This window comes from Podarcis bocagei (assembly GCF_964188305.1).
Source record: "Podarcis bocagei genome assembly, chromosome: 5".
Classification (NCBI taxonomy): domain Eukaryota; kingdom Metazoa; phylum Chordata; class Lepidosauria; order Squamata; family Lacertidae; genus Podarcis; species Podarcis bocagei.
Window position 1 is genome coordinate 31,726,408 of NC_138129.1, and position 12,764 is coordinate 31,739,171.

The 12,764-nt window shown below is 41.9% G+C and overlaps 1 protein-coding gene across 1 annotated transcript in view; it reads right to left on the minus strand.

Moving 5' to 3' along the window:
* TOX2 (TOX high mobility group box family member 2) overlaps positions 1–4,203 on the minus strand; it is a 265,849-nt gene extending 261,646 nt beyond the window's left edge. The window contains exon 1 of the mRNA XM_081196327.1: positions 4,182–4,203. The gene's annotated coding sequence lies outside the window, so the exon portion shown is untranslated. The remainder of the gene's footprint in view (positions 1–4,181) is intronic.
* Positions 4,204–12,764: the final 8,561 nt, after the last annotated feature.

Below are 12,764 nucleotides of genomic sequence, written 5' to 3' on the forward strand. Positions count from 1 at the left end.
ATAGACCCTTCCTTGCAACCCTTGCAGCGAACAATCATTTTCCAGTTCTGCCAAATAATAGCGATGCACACGCGATCATCACTCCCCTCACTAACACAACCTTCCCTTTTCACCAAAAGATGTTACCACGGTAAAGTCTACCTCAAATGCAGGAAACGTGTTTCCTGCCCCCCACCAAACCTTCAGTACATTATAGACTTCCCTTTGTAAAGATCTTTAATGACGACAAGTACTCAGGGCAGTACTTTTGTGTCTGATACAAAAGAATAAAAACTATTGAACTATTTTGTGGCAGTAGGATTCATCTGGCCTTTTGGTCCTTTTTGCCTGATTGTGGCGTCTCCCCACCCCTACCCCCTTCCTCCCTCTTATTCCAAGATGAATGGATTCCTTCCCTTGTGAAGTTCCAGACCGCACATAACATAACCGAAAATCACTGTGACAGTTTCATGCTGCTATATCGCGTCCATATCTATAAACAGATGCTGGGTGCAGCATTTACCTGTTGGATTATGGAAACCCGCCTCATCCTTCACTTTGTTTTTCCACAGCCCAAAGTATTTTTTGTAAAGAGGAAAAGCTGGTAAGTTAATCTCTCTCACATCAAAATGATAAAACCCACTGTCAACAGTAATGGCATGTAACAGCTACCTGTGGTACCACCTCGTTTCAAAAATGACATGACCGTGGGAGTGAGCTAGTTTCAAGACCAAATACATAGGGAGAATGTACTTATGGGAATGCACTCCCGGTGGGCTGGTTCATCAATCAACAAACATCACTTGATTTTCTGTACATTTGTTTGGGATGCATTTAATGACTGGCGGGTGAATGTCTGACCCACTGGAAAACATTGCACCTGCAACGATGTGTTCATTTGCACTTGATGTGCATGTGTGAACCAGACCAGACCAATGCTGGAAGACTATTGGAACATTTAAGTCAACATGAGCATCTGCAAAGAATCCTATGCACCACATAGTACTACAGGTTGAGGCCAATGCAGCGTTATGCTAGCTCCCAGTCTGAGCTTCAAATGGTATCAAAGTCAGCTTGAAAGCCTTTCAGATCCTAAGTGCTGTGGTGAGCAGAGTGGACTGGAACTGTCACCCATGTGCTGCTGGCCTCCAGGCTGGGTTACTGCAATGCACTCAGTGTGGGGCTTCCCATGATGTTGGTCCACGCAAGATGTGGCGGCTCAACTGCTTCCTGGCAAAGGATATTATTAGCCTACCAAGCTAAGTTTGCTGTGCTGCTTTGAGTGTTTAAAACCTTATACAGTTTGGTGCCAGGATTCCTGAAGTATCTTCTCACCACTTATATACCCAAATTGATCACTGTGCTCTGCAGATAACATCTTATCAGAAGGTTGCTTTTGTACATTATAGAAATTGGGCCTTTAGCATTGTGTTTTAAAATTGTCTTCCCTTGAATATTAGACAAGCAGCATCTCTGCTGTCTTTTCGGTGCCCACAGGAAACTTTCCCCTTTCAAAAAACCTTTTAAGTTGAGATCTTTCCCGGTCTGCATCTGCATTGGAATTATTTTTAAGATTTTAAAAGATTATTTTATTTTTTTAATCACTTGTTTACTGCCCTGGGCTCCTTGCAATGCTATTCTCTGGCCAAATAACGTGTCACAAAAAAGCATATATTGATGAAAATATACAAAAAAATGAATATATTAGGCAAAACCAATTTGCAAAAATATGTATTTAAGGGCAAAACCAAATACTAAAATGTGTTTATTAGAAGAAATTTGCACTATGCTGTTGAATTTCCATGAGGACTTTAATTGCAAATTGATGCAGAAAGGTGTGGAACTGAACTGAAGAGTGGTAAAATGAGAGATGGAGAGAAACCAAAAATGGTAGATTTGCCCACTTTCCTCCCTTCATTGGTATATATGAATATGAATATTATTATTAATATTAGTAAATTACAAATTTAGAATTTATTAAATTTGTATACTGTCCTATACCCGTAGATCCCAGGGCAGTTCACAACATAATAAGGCTTATCTCTTTGAATAACCTACCTTAAATGATTGAGGTACAGTTAGCACCAGATAGGATACATGTATTGTAGTTAAACCTCCTTGGAGGAACATGTAAGATTAATACACAATAGGTGTATTCAAAGTTTCTTAGCACAAGAAACAAAGCAGCCTTTGGTAGTCCCACTTTTTCACTGCTACACCTTTTTTACTAGCCACATGATGTCAGCAGCTTCTAGAACACTCTGCACTGCACATAACCAGCGCAGATGGCAGTCGCGATTTGTGTTCTGGCACCATTTGGAACCTTGGTTTGCATCCTGATCTAGGGATAAGAGTTATGAGGTGCAAGAGCTAGTCTCATCTGTCCTAAATCCCCAGGGAGATGTAGCAAAGGGCCTCGTCCTGTTACACTAAGCCGCAAAAGAGCCTCCATCCCACTGGTTTCCTCCCACTGCTTATCTGATTAGGCCAAGAATCTCTATTATCCTCAGACCCCCCCTTCCCCAAGTACAATAGAACCACAGTGTTTATGTGTTATACTCTATCTTGTTTCACAACCTGGATATTTTTAGGTGAACTCTATAAACTCTAGGATTAAGTACATGGTGCCTAATGGAACTCCCCCTCCCCTTTGCTCCCTAATGTCAAGTCTCATACCCTTTGAGCCAAAGCAATACTGTGGAATCAGACATTTTTTTAAAAAAAAAATATGCTTCTCCCCTCCCCTTTGCTCCCTTCTTTTTTATTGTGCAGGAAAGGATCTGGTTAGTGTAGTCTGGGAATATAGGAAAGGCAGACACCTGCCTTCGTACAGTACAGGGCAGCTGCTATTGTTAGGTCAGAATGCTGTTTGTGGCTGTATGGACCAATAGTTTTATCTCCTCCTGGAAGGAAGGTTTCTGAGTCTTGTAGCTAAGAAGTCACAAGCTTTCCTATTTGCTTTGCAGAATTTAATTTTCTCTATATTTCTGAAGTTCAGCGGGTGAGTGCCATCGCATATGTAGCCAAAACAGCTTTGCCCCTACTGAAGAGGGTGGAATCGGCAGACGCTGAGAGACCCCAAGGTTTGTCAAAGTACTAAAATCTTTAGAGCAAATCCCAAGGGACCCCAAAAAACAATGCAATGAAAACTGTGTGTATTCAGTGGCCATGGCCATTGGGGGTTGGGGTGGAAAAGTGAGGGGGAATGTTTTGTAGGAGAGGGGAGCATGGTCAATGGCTGATTGGCTGAAGCCATGAACAGAAGCTCCCTGTAGCAGCCAGCCTACATTGCCAAGTTGGCTTCCTAACGCTGCTCCTGCACCACACCCAGCTTCCCCTCCCAGTCTCCGTAACCAAAAAGCAACACAGTCCTATCAATGCTACACTGCCAGCCACTACTGCAACAATTCGTTGCAAGTTCCATTTGTTCTTTGGAATACATAAACTATTCTATGCCTTTGATCCTTTGATCCCAGCTATAACATGGAAACAACTCACAACCCCTGCAGCCAACATTTCTCCAGGAAGCCTAAGGCAGCAACACAGGGTTCCAATATGGTCTCCCATTGACCCAGATCTACTTAGCTTCAGCAAGTTCACATATGTCTTCATACCCTCAACATGGGTAAAGGCGACATTTCACATTATTTTGGAGAAGTCTGTATGTGTAATTTTAAAACACTACTACTACTACTACTACTACTACTAATTATTATTATTATTATTATTTTAACATTTTATCCCACCTTGGTATCATATAGATGAAAGAATAACAGTATTAAATGAGGGTGGAAAAAGGTGAAACACAAGTAAACTTTATTCACATATGTACCGTTGCTGTAAAACCTATTAAAATTTGATGTCCCAGAGAAAGCCAATTTAAATTTCAAGATCAATGATGTTTCACATTCAAAATATGTGAGCTGAGAAACTACACTTTGTTTTTCACATCCCACTTAGCTGCGAGTAAGTCTAATTGAACTCAGTGGAATGTGCCTCTTAGTAGAGATGTATAGGATTGCATTGTCAACCAATTATCAAAATGAAAGTTAAAGGGCAGCTTGAAACATTTCAAACTGCAACTGTCACCGTTGCTTTGGATGACACATTTTGCATGCAGTCCACATCTTGTTAAAGTCAATGGCAAGTCTAATGGATCTGGATTGCACAGAGTGGTACCAGAAATGTGGAATTATTCTTACCTGAACATACTGAGGAAATCAGATGATCTCATCTTGACAGGGTCATAGCAATTAGAAGATTAACTTACGGAGGTCCAAAATGCAGGGGAGAGGCTTTTTTCATTTTCTTTTTAGATCTAAATGCTATAAGCAATTCATAAAGCAACAGGCATTACATTACTACACAATAGAGCAGCTCAAGATATCCTGCAAAAGCAGACTGTTCCATTGGCACCCAAAAATTACAGATTCAGACTCTTCCTACTAATAACAATGTTACCTCATTAAACACTAACCTCCCCTTATCTCAAAAATACTGGAAAAACACAAGACCCAAAATATTCAAAAATCCACTTTTTATTATAATGCCCTCAGAATAACAACTCACAATACAATTCTTCAGTTTTAAAGGATGGGAAATCTCTCACATCTCTAATACAAAAGAATGCATTAGCTCCTGTCCGTTCTGCATGTTATGATCTTTGATTCATAGACAATTCTCTCTCTCTCTCTCTCTCTCTCTCTCTCGCTTACGTATAACATGCTTGTCTGTCTTTACCCATTATGGAAGTTCTCCCACTTGCTTGGGCCAAAGGGTGGTGGTGGAATGTTTGGCAAGGGCTTGTGAAGTTTGCTGCAGTGCAGTGGTACAGTTTTATATTTAACCTGAGCTCCACTGGTTCATCCAACTTTCCTCCTTCCAACTCCATCCCATTGTTGAAGAACTGCCATATTATGAGGGTTATATTTTCTTGGCAATATAAGATGGGGGTTTGGGGGTTTGGGGTGCTTCTGATATATTCCTCTCCCTTCTCCCTTTTTATTAGTTCTTCCTCACCCCAGGGTGAAGGGGAGGGCTTTTTCTTTAGGAGGCCTTCAGAAAGCGAGGGCCCCCACCTTTTGGGGTGCTTCCTCTGCATTTATTACATTTCCCTGGCATAACACTCCTCAGGGCTGTCCGCATTTCGATGAAGCCAATGCTGGGGCGATTCTTCTCCCTCCTCAGGCGCTCGGCTTCAACGGAGACCCATTTGTAGAGGTTCTTTACAAAAGAAATCATTATCCCTTTGGCCTTGGTGGTCATGTACATGTTGTCCTTTCGAAGTTGTTGCAGGGTCTTGGAATCATTCAGGGCGGGGGAGTTCAGCTTCCTTTTTCCAACCTTCTTGACCGGCTTTGGCTTTGCTTGCGCTCCACGTCTGAAATGGCACGTCTTCTTTACAGGCCGAGGCTTCCTACCCTTGAGCTGCTTTCTTTTCGGAAGCGGAATTCTTTTCTTCCCTCTGTATGCAGAAGGCATGACTCCAATCTGTTGCCACTCTAGGTGCCTCCTCTACTGTAAGTGCCTGGGGCTCCGCCCAACCTATTGGCTTATATACTGCCAGGTATGCAAATAGCAGAACATTTCTGAGCTCCGTGATTGGTTAGCAAGGACAAAGCCATTGGTAGTAACATTATGATGGTGCCCATGTGCCTCACAGTGAGGGCCAATGAAATATTCCCTCCCAACCAAAAAATGAAGGCAACTGCAACCCACACCTTGATTGGCTGTTAGAAGCATGATTATGACATATAGGCAGCTCTGACATTTTTTATGCAGTTATAACAGTGTTGGTCTCTATGCTTCACCTTGTTTTTAATGGTCATCTATAACTTATTTATCTGTTATTTTAGTTCATTAAATTATCAACTAGTTTACAACTCATGATTAGATAAATGTATTTGTTCCACTTGTCAAAATGCATTACCCTCCACACCACTCTGTAATCTTCATGGCTGAAAGAGTCACAGAAACCTGGATGGATGTGAGCATCCACATTCCACAGCAGCCAGAAGTTCCATACTCATCAGATTCAGCACATGGTGTCTCCCACCGATGCCTTGATTGGTTGTTATTCATTTTAGCCCTTAAAGGCCAATAAGACCTTCAGACAGAATGCTAACTTCATAGGAGATTGGATCCTGCCTTGAGTATGAGATCAAAGACTTGGACTTGGATCCAAAGATCCAGGAAGGGAATGAGAAAATGCAGCAGCGCTATTCCATGAACTCCTGCTAGCAGAGGACTTGTTGCAGTTGAGTGCCACAGTTTATCCAAAATTCCATCACAGTAAATTAAACCATAAACAAAGAAAACATTTGCCTCCTGTGTATAAACTCTAGTGGGCCATTAAAGGTCTTGAGTCTGAGTCTGGGAAAAGTCACTCACAAATGGAGGAACACCTCTAGCTTTGGAATCACTTTTCACCTCCAACATTCTTCTACAAAGTCAGAAGAAGCCCTTCTGTGAGCAGGTTATGCTTTGTTTGGATCTTCAAAAACAAGCCTGTCCCCACTACTAGTCTTGAACTTTTACTAAGTGTATTCCTTCACGTTTATAAAATTTCTATTACACCCTTCTTTCAAAGAAGGTCACTGTGGAGCTCTGTACAGGAGGTTCCTATCACTGTCTTCCCAGCTTTCCCCATCAATATAATGTCTTCTGAGACCCAAGTTAATTTAGAAACAGAACCTCTTCATGAACCTCCAGACCATCCCCACTCCATCCCACAAGTCACAGATAGTCTGTCCCCTGAACTGGAAGGCTCCATCCTGGAAAATAAATCTCTACTCCCAACGGAAGGGTTTCTTGCCCATATTTGCCTGCATAAGCAATTAAGGTATTTGAAAAATGAAATCCACAAACCAATAACCATCTATTAGAAAAATTCATATTCTTTTAACACTTTTATCCTCAGGGCCACATTGACCTTTATGAAGTGTTTTTATCTCTTCTATATTACTGTGCATGTCTAACAAGATATGCTGAGGTGGGTAAGATATACAAGCAGTAGGCAGAATTTGCAGTCGTCTTAGTTTGGACTAAGGCTGAGCTGACACTACAATACTCAGAGTTTGTTACAAACATCTTTTGTCGATGTCAAAAATGCAACTGCTCAGTGTTCCTTTGTGAAGATATTCACATATTCATTTGTTTGCTCTCAGTCATCTATATTTTATTGGCAAAGTGCTGTGATGTCAAACCCCTTCACTGTAGGATCCCTGACTGGATGTTTGCTGATAGAATCATGTAATGTGCCGCCATAAAAACATCACAGTTCCTACAGCTGGCATTATTGGTTTTGTAAGCAGAAAGGAGGAGCTGTGGCTGTGGTTCAGGACAGTGTGAAATGGGGAAGGTAAGCATCTGAGAATGTCTACTGATATTATGCCCTGTTTCTGAACTCCCCAGTGACACCTGGTTGGCCAGCATGGCAGGGGCGTAGCATGGGGAGGGCCAGGGGGACCATAGCGCATGGATTTGAGAGGGTGCTAGCCAGGTGCCCTCATGCAGGGACCCTTGCTCTGTCCTCCACTGGGGATCCCTGGGGCCCAGCCTTGCCACCGTGCCCCTGGCCCCCTCGCCAAGTGCTGCATCAGCTGGCCAGGCTCCCTGCTGCATGGGCGTGCGGGCGTGCAGTGCAGCCCTGTGAACCCTCTTCACCCCATGCCCGCCTGGTGGTGGCAAATGTTCGGCTGGTGTGGAGGGTTTTGCCTGGTGATGTGTGCATGCACTCGCCCCAGGTGCCAATAAAGGATGCAACACCACTGCAGTATGGGAAGCAGAATATTGTACTTGTATGGGGTTGTTGGGTTGGAGTCCTCTCATCAGCCCCAGCCAGAAAGCTCAATATTAAGGGATGATGGAAGCCACAGTTCAACATGAACTGGATGGCTACAAATTCCCCATCACTGGACTAAATGGATCTTCATCTGATCCAGCAAGCCAATTCTTTTCTTCCATGTTGCTTCTTTAAACATGATTAATGTGAAACTAACCATTTTCACAGGCAAAACTCCTTTCTCCTGTTCATTATTTGCATTTATTAGCAGCATCCCCAAGAGCTAACCCCACCCACCCAATAAAGACGCTGGACCACAGACAGGGGGGAATTAAGGCTGAGCCCCAAGCAGAGCCTGTGGCCGTGTATTGGTGCTTTGTGCCCTTCTCAAGTAAATGCAGGAGACAAATTCAAGTGATGTGCCCACCAGATGTACCATGTTACTCAGCATGCCAAGTGCATTCTTTCAGGGAGATAACCATTCCAGCAAGTCTATTTTTAATTTAGTTCCTTGATAGAACATTTAGCTGTTTCTGTTAGAGAAGAATTTTGTAATGGGATCCTATCATGTCTATTGGAAAGAGTTCCAGCCTCCCACTCCTGAGAAGTGTAAAACTATTGGCAACATATGGCATCCCCGTGGAGCTATTTAATTGCAGAAAGTGCTGCCAAGAGGTTTAAAAAAAATTAAAAAAGAACTCAGAAAAAAAGTTTTCTACTTTCCTCATTTTCCCATTTCAGCATCAAACATTCATACAAGCGTATTCACATTTCTACCTTCTTTCTAGAAGTAGGAAGAAATCAGTTGTCATAAATTATGCATCCTTCTGTGACTGAAGCTGAGCTCTTGAACTCCAATATACTGAAAGAGAAGGTACCTAATGGCAGATTCAGATGTGCAGTTGCCACAACAGTAGAAAATAGTTTGATACTATTATGCATTTTAGAGACCTTCTGTGAATATTCTATTTGGCTATGAAGTACTGTGTAAACAATGGGAACACATATGTATGGATAATATTGTTTTTACATTGATTGATTGATTGATTGATTGATTGATTGATTGACTGACTGACTTGGGGCAGTATCCATCTCACACGTCCCATCAGTGCGAGGATTGCTGCTTGCGCAATGAGACTCCCTCCCCTCTTCTCCCCCTGTGGGTACCCTGCTCCATCTCCAGATCTTCTCCAGATCTAACAATTAAGCAAAATAAGCACATGCTTATGGTATCAAGGGAAGAGGGGGCACCACAGAAATTTTCCATTGCTGTATTTTTAACATTAATGGTCACAAATTGTTCATTCATTTTCTCAGTTGAAATATGATTTTAAATCTCAACAAACAACTATGCAGCAAGACAGCCAGGATGCCTTATCTCTACTATGTATAGAAGCAGATGCGTTACAGAAGATTAGTTTTGAAGATCTCATCAAAGACTTTGCAATTAGAAAAAGTAGAAGGAAAAAATTCAAATATAAATATAATGTTATATATTGCTGGAAGCCACCCAGAGCAGCTGGGGAAACCCAGTCAGATGGGTGGGGTAAAAATAAATTATTTATTATTATTATTATTATTATTATTATTATTATTATTATTATTATTATTATTATTATTATTTTCCATCTTACTGTAGGTTTTGTTTCATTTTGAAAAATAAAATTTTATTTTATGGTTTATTATGCTTTATAGTTAGAATTAGGTATTCTAAGTGCTTTGGGCCTCTAAAGGTCTTGATCTGGCCCTGGGGTTGGGGAAACCTTGGACAGATGTAGGGGGTGCACCAGGAAGGATGCTTAAGAATGACAAGAATGCAAAATAGGGGGTCAGGCTGCCAACACAGATTCTGCTTTTGTTACATGCAAGAGCGGTGGTGGGGAAATCTTCAGGAGGGAAAGAAAGAATCCATGCTACTGCCATTGTTAAAGGTGAGCCCCAGCCCTGGGTAAGCGTTGGAGAGTTTCTTCTCCCACTGAAGAAATTCAATCAAGTGGGTCCCCCCCCCCCCATTTCTCAGCCAAAATTAGTGTGTGGATAATTTTAAAAGGCCATTTGCACACAGCTGTTTTGTATACGTAGAGCTAGGCACTGGTTCCCTGGTGGTGGGATATATTTGCATGCTAGTAAAATTTACCAGACATAAACATTTCACCGGGGCATTTGCATCCATGACACAATGCTTGATGTATCCATGACTTCTAATGTGGGAAATGTACTTCCAAAATCACCCAAAGGAACTGCAAGTGAAACAAATGATTTGATGAGTGGTACCAAAGCACAAGTGAATGGATTTTCAAATGGAAATGCAAATCATCCATGGTGAAACTTTAAATACATTTTCTTAAGAGGTTCAGAGCATGACTTCAGGTTTTGTCATGAAATTAAAACTGTGCAGCAAAATCTTCCAGGGTTTTCAGGAGGATTAACCAGCTTTAAATCCAGTCCTGAACACAGCAGAACCCTGATTGGTTGGAGGTTTTACGTAATCAAGTTTCATGCTGGATTGTGGCGTTTGCAAATGCAAGAAATATGTCAAAATATTTCTGCAATAATTAATTTCAATACTAAGTGGTACTTTCTAAATCCAGGATTGGGAGAAACAAGTTCAGTTCACGATGGACCCTGAAAATGAACTTTTGGTTTAATGCCATCCAGATAGAATCTCCAGCATCAATCTGAGCTGACATATGTAGGTTCCATTTATGTGATTGGCCTTCTTCTCTTTTTATGTTGCATGGATCATAAGATTGAAGATATGATTTTCCATAGGCATTACCAGATCCTCCAAGTGTCCCTATTTTCCAGGGACGTCCCTGATTTCGAGAAGATGTCCCAGTTTCTGATCTGATCCCAGAATGTCCCGCTTTTCCTTAGGATGCCCCTATTTTCACTGGAGAAATGTTGGAGGGTATGGCTGCGGCATAATTCATTATGGTGTGACTGTAGTCCATCTAACAGCAGAAGTTCCCCGTACTACAGAAAAAGATGCAGTCATTTTGATAATCAGCCATGGGAAGCTGGAAGTTGTGAACCGACAGAGTATCAATCAATCAATCTTCTTTATTGGCATAGAAAAAGTGCATCATATACATGGATCAGAACACAACACAGTTGACAAAACATAGTAGTGGATACTTTAGGATAAAACTGACCAGACATCGTGAGGTACGAAAATGGCTCTTAGGACCTATGGTGATGTAATTTAATGGCGTCACTCAAATCTTGCCACATTCTCCACAACATCATTACTACAATTGTTCAGCAGATAAGACACCCTGGAAGAGTCAGTGCAATAAGCCCCTTCCTTCAATAAGGGGGCCAAATACTTATATTTTTGCATAAAATGGGCAATAAAATAAAATGTGAGTGATGGATTCAACTTGTTTTGTTCCACAAGGGCAGTATCTTTCAGAGTATGGGATTTTCAAAAATCTACCTTGCAAAATTGCAGACGGTAAGATGTTAAAACTTACGAGGAAAAGAGCTCTGCGTACGTGGGGATTGTAAAGCTGGTGTAAATATGAAGTGTCCTGGCCAAACAAGAGTGGAATTCCCAACTCCAATGGGAAACAGGTTTTATTTGCTGTGCTGCTAAGGGTTTGGAATTCAATCTCTAGGATTCTGCACTTGATTGTCTGGAATGCTTCCAATTGTGGGAGCATAAGCAGCGACTCGAGTGATAGGACCACAGGTTCTGATTTTGCTCTCAGTGCAAGCTAACCATTTGGAGTGGTAGGATTCTGCCATCATGTGAAAAGTAAAAGATGACAGATCAGACATGAAATGTAGGTGGAGCCAGAATTTTATTGTGGTGAGCCACGCTTTGGTTTCCAGAAGCCTTTGTCCAGTTTCTAGACACAGGACTGCATATGGCACACAATTTGGAAGCCCCAGGATTTTGCACAGGAATTTTGGATTGGATGTGTTCCAATGATTGGTTAACTGCACCAATCCATGATGGAATGCCATACAGGAGTTTTGGGGCTACTTTGGCATTAAAGACCTTTACTGCAGATGGGATGTACTGATTCCCTCTGTCGTTCCAATATACAACAAGGGAGAGTGCACATAAGATTCCAACTAAAGACCAATAAGCCTACTCTCCATAGTGGGGAAGCTACATGCTAAACATTTTCTGGGAAAGCTTACCCAGTGGATTTCCCAATTTGTATTACCAGGTCCTGAGCAGGTGGGCCTTTGCCATGGCAAAACCACCGTGGATCATTGTGTCATATTTTCCTACCTAGTGAATAAATACTCTAGTGCTCCTAATCGAAAACTTTATACAACGTTTCTGGACCTAAAAGGAGCCTCTGATTCAATCCTGAGGGAGCTGCTCTGGAACAAACTGTCCAAATTGAACACTGACGAAAGGTTACCCTTTCTCATCAGAAAACTACACACCTCCACATGCTGCCAGGTGAGATGCTCCCAATCAGGCAGGCTAACCTCCAAAATCATTGCCAACAAAGGGGTAAAACAGGGTTGCATCTTAGTCCCGTATTTATTCAACCTTTTCCTAAATGACCTTGTACCCTGTTTACAACGGGGTGGATGGTCATTGCCCAAAGCTCAGCTCTATCCATGTTCCCATCTTGTCTCGAATATTGTATAGCCAACAGACTGGAACTGAATTTCACAAAATCTAAAGTGCTTGTTTTCTCAAGATTTTGGAAGCCGCAAAGGTGGGAGACCAGTGGAAACCCGTTGGAACAGGGTAAAATCTTTAAATACCTAGGCACCTACTTCCAATGCAACAGACAGAGCAAATAAGCAGGTAGTCAGTACGGCGTCTTCCAGACGTTGCTGGACTACAAATCCCATCATCCTTGACCATCCCTGGCCATGCTAACTGAGGCTGATGGAATTTGTTTTCCACAATATCTGGAAGCACCTTGTTGGCTAGCCCTGGTATAAGCCGCTGTACTGGGAAGGCAGACAGGGCGGTACATCACATGCATCTGGACTTGACAAAAACAATGCATCGTATTCAACAAAG